At 38.7% G+C, this 14,250-nt stretch overlaps 1 protein-coding gene across 2 annotated transcripts in view; it reads left to right on the forward strand.

The window, feature by feature from the left end:
- The window catches only part of Pkib (cAMP-dependent protein kinase inhibitor beta), a 42,614-nt gene that overhangs the window by 16,925 nt on the left and 11,439 nt on the right, over positions 1–14,250 (forward strand). The gene's annotated exons all lie outside the window — the stretch shown is intronic.

Below are 14,250 nucleotides of genomic sequence, written 5' to 3' on the forward strand. Positions count from 1 at the left end.
TGAATCCTGTAGATGGTCATAAATTATCCCAAAATGTGCAGAAAGGATAAATTTTAATGTGAAAATGAATGATATTTTGGGTTAAAGACTCTCAAGACTATGAAGACCTGAGATTTAAAATAAGTACTGTCAAAGAACGATGCATTTACGTATTTGAACATCTGTATATGTGAAGATGTGTGACCAAATGAAAAGGAAACTTTGCTATTACATGGATTGGAAGAATTGAAATTTAAAGCCAGAACTAACTTTTCTAGAAGTATCGGATGACTTCATGACCAAATAAGCAAACCCCAAAATACAACAACCATGAAAACCCAGTACATTTTAATGTTAGGATCAAATATTTCTTAAACTCTCTTTTAAGTGATAGCTATCTTGGAAAATAAGTATGATAATTTTTTTCATAAGCTCAGAAGAATGAAAAATTACAAGGATCAAGGTGAGTGCTAAATGAGGCCCTTTCCCTTCTCTTTCTCTGTCTCTCTCTGTCTCTGTCTCTCTGTTTCTCTCTCCTCAACTCTTGATAAATTGTTTATTCTAGTCTCATTTCCAAGTCCAAGGTCCAGGATGAAAGACTATCGCTCCAATCCAAGTCTGAGTTCAGTGGCAGAGGAAAAGTGAGGTCGTAAGTCAAGCACAGGCAGAGAATCCAGTTCTCCCTCACTCCATTTTTAGTGAGAAGAATAATATGTTTGACTCGGGCCACTATGTTAGACATCAAGCCTCATTTGAAGGCATTCTCTTAACTATATCCAGGCTAATACCCAGGAGGGCCTCTACCCTATTAGAGGAGAAGGTGATGGGTAATTGGGGAGGGATTTAGAGGTGATTAGGAGGAGGAGCAGCAATCTGGAAGTAAAGTGAATTAATTAATTAAGTTTTAAAAAGACAAGTTGAATGAACTGCAGTATACACCCCTCCATCCCATTGAACAATTCAAAGTTTGTGGTAATTCTTGTAATCACACTCCTATAACTCAAGTACATAAAATAAGGCCACTTATTTTGACATTATAATCTAAAGACATAATATATGTATCTATTTATGAGCAGATCATTTATATCCATAAAATCATGGTATATTTTTCACAAAATTCTTTTTTTTTTCTTTTTTTTCCAGAGCTGGGGACCGAACCCAGGACCTTGTGCTTGCTAGGCAAGCGCTCTACCACTGAGCTAAATCCCCAACCCCCACAAAATTCTTTACTATATGTTATATCCCCTGAAATAGCTCAGTTTTCCATTATAGCATAAACTTTAAAAATTCATGGAGACTGCTGATCTTTGTACATTAAAAATATTTCCGGGCACGGTGGTATGAGACTTTAGTTCCAGCACTTGGCAGGCAGATCTCTGTGAGTTTGAGGCCAGCCTGGTCTATAAAGCAAGTCCAGGACAGCCAGGACTTGTTATACAGAGAAACCCTGTCTTGAACACCCTCCCTCAAAGTCTATTTTACCCTCATTCTAACAGGAATGACTCTTCTAAGTTGAACACGAATAAGCAAGCACCTCACATAATCTCACATCATTCCACATTGGCCAGTAAGGAATTTGACTTTTGCAACGATTGGTTTCACATCAGCTTGACTAGGCTACAGACTAGACCCTATCCTCACACATCAAGTCTCTGCAGGGCTAGGAGTGTCCTTTCCCACTGAGGCCAAACAAGGTAGCCCAGTTAAGAAAGCATTATTCCACAGACAGGCAACATCTTTAGGGATAGCCCCTGCTCCAGCTGTTGGAGGAGCCACATGATTGTCAAGCTGCATATGTGCTATTTATGTTCACAGAGCCTAGGTCCAGTCTATGTATGCTCTTCAGTTGGTGGTTCAGTCTCTGAGAGCACCTAAAAGTCCAGGTTAGTTGGACTCCATTAGTGTTCCTGTTGATGTCCTATTCCTTTCAGGGCCCACAATTCTTCCCTCAACTCTGGCACAGGGGTCTCTGAGCCCCGTCCGACGTTTGGTTGTGGCTCTCTGCATCTGTTTTAATCAGCTGCTGGGTGGAGCCTCTCAGAGGACAGCCATGCTAGACTCCTGTCTGCAAGCATAACAGATGATGCTTGCTCATGGGGTGTGTCTCAAGTTGGCCTAGTCATTGGTTGGCCATTCCCTCAGCCTATAGTCTATCCCCTTCCTTGCATGTCTTGTAGACAGAATACATTTTGAGTGGAAGGTTGGTGTCTCTATTGCTCCACTGGGGTTCCTGCGTAGCTACAGGAGGTGGCCTTTTCAGGTTCCATTTCCTTACTGGTGTTTTTTTTTTTTTTTTAACTATTGCTGTTAAATAGTTAACTGGGTAGTACAGCTTGAGGTCAGGGATGGTGATACCTCCAGAAGTTCTTTTATTGTTCAGAATTGTTTTAGCTATCCTGTTTTTTGTTTGTTTGTTTGGTTGGTTGGTTTGGCTTGGTTTTGGTTTTTCTCTTCCCTATGAAGTTGAGAATTACTCTTTCAAGATCTGTAAAGAATTGTATTAGAATTTTGATGAATACATCAATGGATTGCATTGAATGTGTAGATTGCTTTTGGTAAGATGGCCATTTTCACTATGTTAATCCTATGAATCCATGAGCATGGGAGGGCTTTCCATCGTCTGAGATCTTCTTCAATGTCTTTCTTCAGTGATTTGGAGTTCTTGTCATATAGATTTTTCGCTTGCTTAGAGTTACACCAAGGTATTTTAGGCTATTGGTGACTATTGTAAAGGATGTTATTCCCCAAATTTCTTTCTTTGCCTGTTTTTCATTCGTATAAAGAAAGGCTACTGATTTTTTAAAGTTAACTTTGTATCCAAAGTGGCTACTTTGCTGAAAGTGTTTTTCAGCTGTAGGAGTTCTCTGGTAGAATTTTTGGGGTTGCTTATGTATACTATCTTATCATCTGCAAACATTGATGCTTTGACTTCTTCCTTTCCAGTTTGTATCCCCTGATCTCTTTTAGTTGTCTCATTGCTCTAGCTAGGACTTCATTAGTATATTGTATAGATAGGGAGAGAGTGGGCAGCCCTGACAAAACACAAAACCTACAGAACAAAGAAAAAATATTTAAAGCAGCAAGGGAAAAAGGCCAGGTAACATTCAACTTAATGAAAATACTTATAATGCAAAGTGTACTAGATGAAAACTATATTTCTAAACTATACTATCTGTAGCATATTTATTGAATTTTTTTGAGAAAGAGATTTTTCCAGTTTATTAAACATAGATTCTTTTCTCATACAATATAATCTGAATAATATCCCCCTTCCCTCTACTATTCCAAATTCCTCCCCATCTCCTTTCCAGTCTAGATTTACTCTGTATTTGTCTCTCATTAAAAAAGAATAGGCTCTTTTGGGTCTATGGCCAAAGACTGGTAGATCTGGGTCTTTAGGTTACCAATCTTCTGAAGAAATTCCAGACTGATTTCCAGAACGGTTGTACCAGTATGCAATCCCACAAGCTCTGAAGAAGTGTTCCTCTTTCTTCACATTCTCCCCAGTATGTGCTGACACTTGCTTTTTTGATCTTAACCATTCTAATTGATTTAAGGTGGAATCTCAGGGTTGTTTTGATTTGCATTTCCCTGATCATCAAGGACTCTGAACATTGCTTTAAGTGCTTCTTGGTCATTCGAGATTCCTCTGTTGTGAATTCTGTTTAGTTCTACATCTCATTTTTTTGAATGGGTTGTTTAGATTTTGGAATATTAGCTTTGTGAACTCTTTATTTACTTATTTTTATTTACATTTCAAATGTTATCCCCTTTCCCAGTTTCCCATCCATAAACCCCCTATCCCATCCCCTAACCCCCTTCTTCTATGAGGGTGTTCCCCCACCCAACCACCCACTCCTCACCTACCCACCCCGACATTCCCCTACACTGATGGCAGGGGAGTCCAGCCTTGGCAGGACCAAGGGCTTCTTCTCCCATTGGTGCCCAACAAGGCCATTCTCTGCTACATATGCAGATGGAGCCATGGGTCTGTCTATGTGTACTCTTTAGATGATGGTTTGGTCCCTGGGAGCTCTGGTTGGTTGGTATTATTGTTCTTATGGGGTTGCAAGCTCCTTCAGCTCCTTCAGTCCTTTAACTCCTCCAGTGGGGACTCTGTTCTCAGTTAAATGGTGGGCTGCAAGCATTCACCTCTGTATCTGTCAGGCTCTGGCAGAGCCTCTCAGGAGACAGCTATGTCAGGCTCCTGTCAGGTTGCACTTCTTGGCATCAGCAATATTGTCTGCGTTTGGTGGCTGTATGTATATGGGCTGGATAACCAGGTGGGGCAGGTTCTGAATGGCCATTCCTTCAGTCTCTGCTCCAAATTTTGTCTCCATATCTCCTATTATGAGTATTTTTGTTCCCCCTTCTAAGAAGGACTGAAGCATCCACACTGTAGTTGTCCTTCAAGGGCACCTACATTCACATGAGAAACCTTACTAAAGCACACATTGGATCTCATACAATAATAGTGGGAGACTTAAAAACCCCACTCTGAGCAGTGGACAAATCATGGAAACAGAAACTAAACAGAGACACAGAGAAACTAACAAAACCAAATGGATTTACCAGATATCTATAGAACATTTCATCCTAAAACAAACAAACAAACAAACAAACAAACAAAAAAACCTTCTTTTCAGCACCTCGTGGTACCTTCTTTAAAATTGACCATATAATCAGTCACAAAACAGGCCTCAACAGATACAAGAAGATTGAAATCATCCCATGTATCCTATCAGGCTGGCCTTCAATAACAACAAAAACATCAAAAAGCCCACCTACACATGGAAGCTGAACAATGCTCTGCTCAATGATAACCTGGTCAAGGAAATAAAGAAATTGAAGACTTTTTAGAATTTTTGACAACAAAGGCACAACTTACCCAAACTTATATGACACAATGAAAGCAATGCTAAGAGGAAAACTCATAGCTCTGAGTGCCTCCAAAAAGAAACTGGAAAGAGCATACATTAGCAGCTTGACAGCACACCTAAAATCTCTAGAACAAAAAGAAGCAAATACACCTAAGAGGAGTAGAAGGCTGGAAATAATCAAACTCAGAGCTGAAATCAACCAAGTAGAAACAAAAAGGACTATACAAAGAATCAACAAAACCAGGAGCTGGTTCTTTGAGAAAACCAACAAGATAGATAAACCCTTAGCCAGACTAACCAGAGGGCACACAGAGAGTGTCCATATTAACAAAATCAGAAATGAAAAGGGAGACATAAAGACAGAATCTGAGGAAATTGTAAAAATCATCTGATCCCACTACTTACAGAATTTTTGCATGAAGTTTACCTAGTAGTATTTATTGTTTACATTCTATTTCTAATATGTCATCTGGACTGATAGTTTAAGGTTTTTATATTTGCCTTAATTTTAATATGAAACTATTCTTGTTCTTGGTCATTGCATTTGTAAATGGTATGTATTATAGTAGGTTTACTTACAAAAGTTTTTTTTTTTTTCTAATAGCCTTCTAATGATTCTCCTTGACTCTGGTCTTTATTTCTAGACAATATTTCTCATACTCATCTTTCCTATGTAACTGGCAGATTTTCAGGGTTCCCCAGTGCCCACGAGAAAAGATATACTCATGCATTTTAATGACATTTGTTTCTTTGTAATAAGAATTCCAGTAATGAGATGTCCCAACTCCGTACCAGTCTATGTTAGCTAGACTTTTCCCTCTTTAGTGGGAACTTAAATTTTATACTTGGGTGTCTACTGTGTATATTACAATTTTTAGTCGCATTGTCACTATTTCCTTAGAATCTGGCACTGAGCAAACTGCTCCACAGATTCCCAATAAGACAAGGATAAAGGAGACAAGCTGAACTGTCCCGGGAGGTGCAACTAAGGAATTAGTGAGGATGGCTGAGTAATGGTCTTTCTAGGCTGAAGCTAATTCATATCGAGGCTCCTCAGCTTCCTTTCCTTTAAAATAGACTTAGTAATAGCAACCCTACCACACAGGATCACACAAGAAAATTTTCACGGAAGACCTTAAGAAACGTGCATGTTCAACATGATTTCGTCAGTGTCCCTATAAAAGTTTATATGGATCTGTGTAACAACAACTATAATGAAGCCATCCATTTGAGAGAGGGCAAGGGGGTGGGTGTATCTGAGAGGTTGGAGGTAGGAAAGGGAAGAGAGGGAGGATGTAATTACATTGTAATTTCGAAAACTAAGAAAAGAGTTTTCATTTTAACAAATCGTCATTAACAGACAGTTTGTAAAACAATGACCCTGGAAGAGAGGACAAGAAATCGCAGCAACTCTACCACACGAGACTACTGTTGTGGTTTCACCGTGGTCTATCACCGTGGTCTCCTCACACACTTCAAAGTCATAGATTTGTACAAGTTTAATTTTTTCTCTTGCTTGTCAAAGCATATTTTTGGATATCATTTTTCATGAATTCATTATATTTATATAACAAAAATAGTGACATTTTTATTTTGCAAAAGATTTTATACAGGTCATATAAATACATTTTCATCTACTCAGTTTGATTATAGGTTATTATACACATAATTTGAGAGAAATATTTTAAAAACTCAATTTTTCGTGTATTTGCTATTTGTTTGAGTTTTTATTATTGTTGTTTTGTTTTGATTTTTTTTTTCTTTTCTTTTTTTCGGAGCTGGGGACCGAACCCAGGGCCTTGTGCTTGCTAGACAAGCGCTCTACCACTGAGCTAAATCCCCAACCCTTGTTTTGATTTTAATATATGACCTAAAGGAGTCCTCTAAATACTTAAAATTTTGCTACTGTGATTTTGATTGTTTTTTTGCTCGATCAAACATTAAAATGCTTTCTTCTCTTATGAGATAACAAACCAGAACTCAACAGGGTGCGACCTTTTTTTTTCTCTCTTTCACTGCAGCCAGGGAGAAATGATGGAACTTATATTCCTTCACAGAAGGAGTAAGATACATTCTGAGGTTTTCATTAAATGGAAAAAATGAGATTCATTACTAAGAATTAATATACCAAATAAATATAAATGTAATATAACATATTATATATTATATAAATACACATATTTATATAAATATATTTATATAATATACATATATAAATATATGTGTGTATTATATATAATACATATATTTACATTATATACAATAATAAGTTGATATATAGGTATGATATTATACAAGTTGACATAGATATGACAATTCAATATATTATACATATAAATTATATAAATATTATATATAATATATACATACAAATATACTATCTATATAGTATATTTTATATATAATATATATGTGAATGTATACATTTAACATATATTGTGTATGTTTTGAAATACCACATGGAAAACCATTTCAAATGAGGACTTCAATGCACACTTTGAGCATTGATGTGAGTTCTTAAGGACACCAGTGCCCAGTACTGACCCACATTAAGTCACACCTGCCTCCGATGTGGTCCTTTCATGTATGTAGTCCACACACAAAAGTTAAAACTCCAATTATCCAAAAAGGAACATCTCCAAAATTGACTCATGATTATTTTTATAGTCTCTTGACTTTCAGCAAAACTTTGAAGTTCTCTACTGCCTAAATTCCTATTAATAACAAAATAGGTTGATATAACCCATTTTATCCTCTTGGACTCATGCAGCCAATGTCTTTAAATGTTCCTGGTTAGTAACCACACAGATTAAAGGTATAGTGAACACCAATGTTGTGTTAAACCATCCTGGGATTAAGTCTCTAAGGACAACCTATGACATGGGTTATGCTATTGACTTTTGATCAGTCAGTTTGTCCAGTTTAATCACTTTTTTAATAATTTTATTTGTCTTGGATATTTTATGTATTTACATTTCAAATGTTATTCCATTTCCCCCCTCTTCCATACCTACTTCCCCTGCCCCTGCATCTATGAAGATGCTCCCATTCCCACCCACCTACTCCAACCTCAATGCCCTGGCAGTACCCTACACTGGGGAAACAAGTCTTCACAGGACCAAGGGATTTTCCTCCCTCTATCTATGCCATCCTCTGCCACATATGCGGTTGGAGTCATGGGTTCCTCCATGTGTACTCATCGGTTTATTCCTAGGAGCTCTGTTGGGGTTTGGTTGGTTGATATTGTTGTTCTTCCTAAGGTGTTGCAAACCCTTCAGCTCCTTTAGTCTTTCTCTAAGTCCTTCATTGGGGTCCCCTTGTTCAGTCCAATGGTTAGCTGCAACCAAGGGGTCCCTCATCTGTGTCAGTAGGTTCAATTAATCTTAATGAATCTCTTTTAGAGAAGGCTTGTGTTAGAGCATGGAATACTGAATGCCTGGCTAAGGATAACAGTTAATGCTGTAAGAGTTACATTAATTATGACTCTGCAAATGATAACTAATGTTACACACACACACACACACACACACACACACACACACACACACACACACCCTGTATTTTCCTAGCTTATGGTCTTCATGCAGAGCTATTTGAATGTGGTAGTGTAACAAAATCTACTTTGTGGTTGATACCTTGACTTGCAGTCTTGTTTTTTATCTTGTTCTTTAGAAAGGTGAAAGTAAACGTTACTGCTGGCTGACTCACAGGTGGCATAGGTATCAGCTTGTGATTCACATTTGTTTAGTGAATTTCTTAAGCAGCTTTTCCCCTCCGGGCTTTACACAAATCAGAGAAACACAAAACACTTCTAGTGTGACCATGATGGTTCTATCAACTTCTCCTTCTCACCTCTCTATTGATGTCATCAACTGTCATTTGACATTAAAGCTATGTCATTAGCAGAGAAGCCAATCCACCTGAGGTAAATGTAAGTTAGTTCTAAGAATTCTAAAAGTGTATTATTTCCCCCACAAGTTCAATATGTGATGTTGGGTGTCTTTGTTCCTGTTTTGAGATATGAGGATACTTACTTTGTGTCAAGAAGCAATTAGAAAAAGAAACGGGTGAGTTGGGGCAGATAGCAGGTCAGTCTCTAACGCCCATTAGCTTGCTCCCTGTGGAGTCACACCCACTTCTGGTGTTGGAATAAAGCTTGCCCTCTGCTCACCTGGTAGAGCTGAGATGCTCAGAATGTGGTTCTCGTGAGCTACCAGTCAAAATTGGGAATCCTGTCTTGTCTCCATGTCCCTGAACAGTAACTGGTGTGGTGCTCCTTTAGTTTTGACTTTTTCTTTTTCAATTTTCTTTCTTTCTGTCTTCTTTCTCTCATGCGAATGGTCTCTTCTAATCCTTGCCATGTTTTCTTTTTTCAATTTGAATCTCTTAGAAAGGTGAGAAGAGGACAGTTGAAGTGATAGAAATTGTAAAACAGAAGAAAGCTATGCTGTTGTTTATTCCTAGAAAAAAAATGGCACTTGTCTAAAAAGGAAGTGGACACATTTGTCTGTTTTCTAGATGTTGCCCAGCACATACAACATACAGGGACGCATAAACATGAAACATGCACACACACACACACACACACACACACACACACACACACACACACACGCTCTAGTTTTAATCTCTCTAGCACTGGGGGAGTAGGGAAAGATCATGTATTAAAAGGAGAACTTTTAGTGCATTGGAAGTTTTCTCCTTGTCAATGACTGCTTTCTTCTGCAAGGGAATAGAGCAGGAGGAAGCAAGATAGTGATGAATGAAAGAATGCTATCTGGACTTGGGAAGAGGGTGACAAGTTGGCTTTATGTTGACTTAAGATGGAATTCGACTGTTCCTTTGGGAAGCTGCAGTGGATTTGAGGAGGCCTTATAACAGATTGGCCTCTGGAATTATTTATAGAGGGGGACCCCTATCCTTACACCAACATACATATAGCTAAACATCCTGTACATGTACTGAAGTGCTTCCTCATACTCCATTTCATGTCATATTACTACCATAAGTAGTCCTGTTTTGAAAGAGTAATTATTACACTACAGAAAAGGTATGTATGACTTCATCTGGAAGATTACTGGAGACTAAAATTGTTTAGATTTGAGTACTAAATGCCTAAGTGCTTAAATTTTTTTGGTGTTAGAACAACTTTAATATGCATATGAATATTTGTTGATAATTTGAAGAATCTAAACATTAAAATGTAAAGTAAAATTTCATTTATTTTGTCCTATACTAGAGACATAGATATGCCATAAATGGAGGAATTTCAAAGAGGCATATCTCCAAGTAAGAATGTCATTTTCTTTTTTTTCCCCCCCGGAGCTGGGGATCGAACCCAGGGTCTTGTGCTTGCTAGGCAAGCACTCTACCACTGAGCTAAATCCCCAACCCCCAAGAATGTCATTTTATATATATGTAAATACTTCTAAGCTCTCTTTAGCCTGAAATGGAGTTGTCACGTGGGTTAACTCTTTTACTTAATTTTTTTAAACAATAGGACAGGTGGCTGAAGGAAGCAGACTGTGTCTCATCTCAGTAAACTTTGCTTCCTCTTTGTGGCTTGTGGGATGGTACAGGGCTTGCATGTGATTGCATGGATAAATCCGATCTGTAGATACCCAGTGAAGCAACTTTCCCATGTCTTTCACCATGTTTGGAGGAAGTCTATGTATACAGAGCAGAGAACCACAGAATAAGGATCTCTACCAACAGAGAACTGGAGAAAAGCTAGCATAAAGTATAAAGCTATTGAGAGCTGGAGAGAGATAGAGAAAACCTTGCCTCTCTTCTCTCCCTTCCTCTCCCCTCTCCTTTTCTATGGAAAGTGTTCTTGCTGAAGCCTCACACATGCTAAGCCTTTATTCTATCCCCGAGTTAAGTCCTTAGTGTGTAAATGTCAGCTGAGACCAGTATCTTTTCCTTTCCCCAGACAGTCTGACTCATAGCACCCCTCTAAGAACTAAGTTAGCAGGTAAAAAGCATTTGAAGTGTTATGCACAGAATAAGTAGGGGTTTCACCGTGGGAAGTAGGGTAACAGGGAGGGATCAAGAGATGAGACAAGAAGGACACTATCAGCCTCCTTATATTCTCAGCTCCAAGTAAGGGCGTCTGCAGAAAGGCTGGTGTGAGAAAGAGGGTGCACTGTCCTAAGATCTGTTTGTAGCTATGCTTTCAACAAAGAAACACACCGTGTTCTAGTCTTCTCCTAAGTCTCTTGGGATTTTACTGATTATTCATGTACACAGTTATGTATATACACGCATTCATTATGCATGTATTTATGCATGTATGTATGCATGCATGCATGTACGTATGTATAAATCTAGTACTCTATTTAGCTTGAACATCTTGCTGTCTCCATTTGTGTTCATGCTTTTCCCTCCATATTTTGGAGGCTGCAAAGCGACTGGAGTGCATGTGTGCATGACTGTATTATGGTCTTTGGTTAAAAGCTATATTCCTAGTAAGATCCAGTATTCCCAGAGCGATACATGTCGGAATACATGGCTTCGGTAGGATCTTCTAATGTTCAAATGGTTCCAGCTCTTGCCAGCAGCACAGCTAAGAAAGCAGGACGTTTCAACTAGAATCCTCTGCTACCTCTGAAAATGAGAAAGAGGAAGCTTTGCCAGTGAGTCAGCCACCCTGGTTAGCAAACATTCGTGTAATTAGCTTTTTAAGCTCACAGAATTTAAAATGCCTAGAAGCTTCTCTCAGGATCACTTCCCTTGGTTGTATTACCTCATCTTCCTATGAACTATGCTTTTTAAAACAAAATTTCACAAAGCATTAAGAGAGAGAGCAGTTGCCTTTCTATGTATACCATTCTTTAAAAAATATAAAAAGCACTACTGCATAGAAAAACATAATTAAATGGCTATTTGGGGAAGGGAGGAACATTCACTTTGTGATTTGCTCATTATATGCTCAAAATAGCATTGTTAGGACCTTTCTGTGCTAGAATTGTCTGCTGACTCATAGTTTGTCTAGCTTCAATCTTTCTAACTATAAAAGTAATATATGTTGTTCGGTTTTTACACATTAAAAAGTATCTAGGGAACTAAAAACTGGTTGGTATGGTTTTTGTTCTGTCTGCAGTTCCCAAGGTCTTGTTTTCCCCTTTGGACAAAATCGAGATGACTTTATATTTGTTGTTTTCTCCTTTTTGTTCCTACAATACAAATATTACTTTCACATTTCAAAAACGTATTATGGGCATGCTCTGTCTGTAGCGCTGACACTTTCTCTTTAACCTAGCAGTATAAAATTAATAGCATCGTGTACACAATTTATTCACATTTTTATAACGAATTTTTCAATTATGTCCAAGGCCACAGGGAGCCTATTGCCAGGAATGCCAAGAATCCTAAACTGAAGTCAGAACCAAGGGCCCTGCTTCCTCTCTGTATACCACCACATGTTGGATCAGAAAGATGGAGGGCTTTTCATTATAAAATGCCCCATCTTCCCACAATTCTGAGGGCTGAGACGATGATCTCTCTGGTCTGTCGGTCATGAGTATCTTGATCAGCTTGTATCCCAGGACCTGAGAAGAACTGGATGGAGATGTAAACTGAGAAACAGCAGAACAAAGCCCCAGAGGAAGGCAGCTGGTTTTCTGGTTCTCCATGACCTGCCAGTGCTGAGCTCTCTCATTCAGTATGATCCTCCTTACTGAATGTAGCTGGCACACTTTCAGATAGTTTTGAAACGTTTTTGTTTAGGAAATTGCATCAGGGTGTAATCATTGTAAAGGTAAAAGGAACAACTTCCCACATAGCAAAAACATTAACTCGGGGCCTGCTGCACTAATTATTTAATCTCAAATTGGAGGCTTCTACCGGACCTTTGATCATTCAGTTTCCGTACGAATGACACACAACCTTTGTATTTATAATAAGCCTTTTAGCACTAGACTTGGGTGGATATCTGCCCTCTAAGCTATTAGAATTTACTTCTCCATCAGGAGTATTGCTATGTTCCATCTGGGCAGCTCTTATGGCCAATTGGTGAGCCCTCATGGTCATGTGATTCCTACCCCATGTTGTCTTCTCCTTCAATCTTCCCTCTCCCTCCACCCCCACCCCGGAGGTCTCCTGCTTAGGAACAGAAAACCCTGCCTACCTTTCTTCTTCCCAGCCATAGGCTGAAGGCATCTTTCTTCACCAATCAGGGATAACTGGGAGGCAAATTTACATAGCAGCATTAGGGTCCACAGGGGGATTCTCTTGTTACTGGGGCAACCAGGCCTTGCAATCTTTAGCGTTGCAGTACACAGCAAAACCAAACCATAACAAAGGCCTAGAACTCTACTTCCACACTGATGGCTATATCCATCTTTTAGAAATTCTCTTTTAATTTTTGAGTTGAGATTTGTGAAAAATTTCAAAATATAAACGTAATTAGAAGTTCTCTTTTGATAGATAAAAAAACTTTTCAACTTTTCTTACCTTGTAAGAAATGTATCGTTTTATGTAACATGTAATATTTAAATATTTACAATATTATATCTCAATGTTATTTTATCTGTTGTTATCTTCAGCTTTAAGACTATGGACAAGCAAACATGAAATCAGGGTCTGGGCCACCAAGCCAATCGTAGTGTGTTTCTAGTTACAGGGAGAGGTGATTTTTGCAGAGAAGCATTTGAACATGGCCATCATGTCGGAGGCAGTGTTAACTGATGGGGGATAGAGTTGGGGCCTGAGAACCGACTCTGTTTTCAAGATGTTATCACCTACTTCTTCACAAGCTATAGATAAGAAACCTAAACTGAAATCAATTCATCATGGGTTGGGGTTCTTACAAACTACCAAATAATTAAGATAATGCCTGTGTTTGTCTCACACTATCTCTTTTTACACACACACACACACACACACCCCACACACCACACACACACACACACACACACACACACACCACACACACACACACACACCACACACACACACACCACACACACACACACCACACACACCACACACACCACACACACACACACACACACACACACACACACACACACACACACACACACACACACACACACACACACACACACACACTGTTCAAAGCAGAGGGAGAATTTTAGACAGGGAAAATTCCCTGTTCAAAGTTAACAAAGAACAGAATCTGAAGGAAACGTATGGGCAGCTAGCTGCATATATAACCAGGATTCTTCTTAATGATCCGTGTCATTTTTATTTCAGGGCTAACTGGACTGTGCTTCAGTTAGATTAGTGGTTATGTACCTATAAGTCAGTCATAGAATATCTCGGTCCCAATGACTACACTCATAAAATCTAGATCATACCCTATTACCTTATAGAGCTATAGCAAAGTTTAATGAGCTGATAGACACAAAATATCTCTAGATATTATTGA

This window comes from Rattus rattus, chromosome 18, assembly GCF_011064425.1.
Source record: "Rattus rattus isolate New Zealand chromosome 18, Rrattus_CSIRO_v1, whole genome shotgun sequence".
NCBI lineage: Eukaryota > Metazoa > Chordata > Mammalia > Rodentia > Muridae > Rattus > Rattus rattus.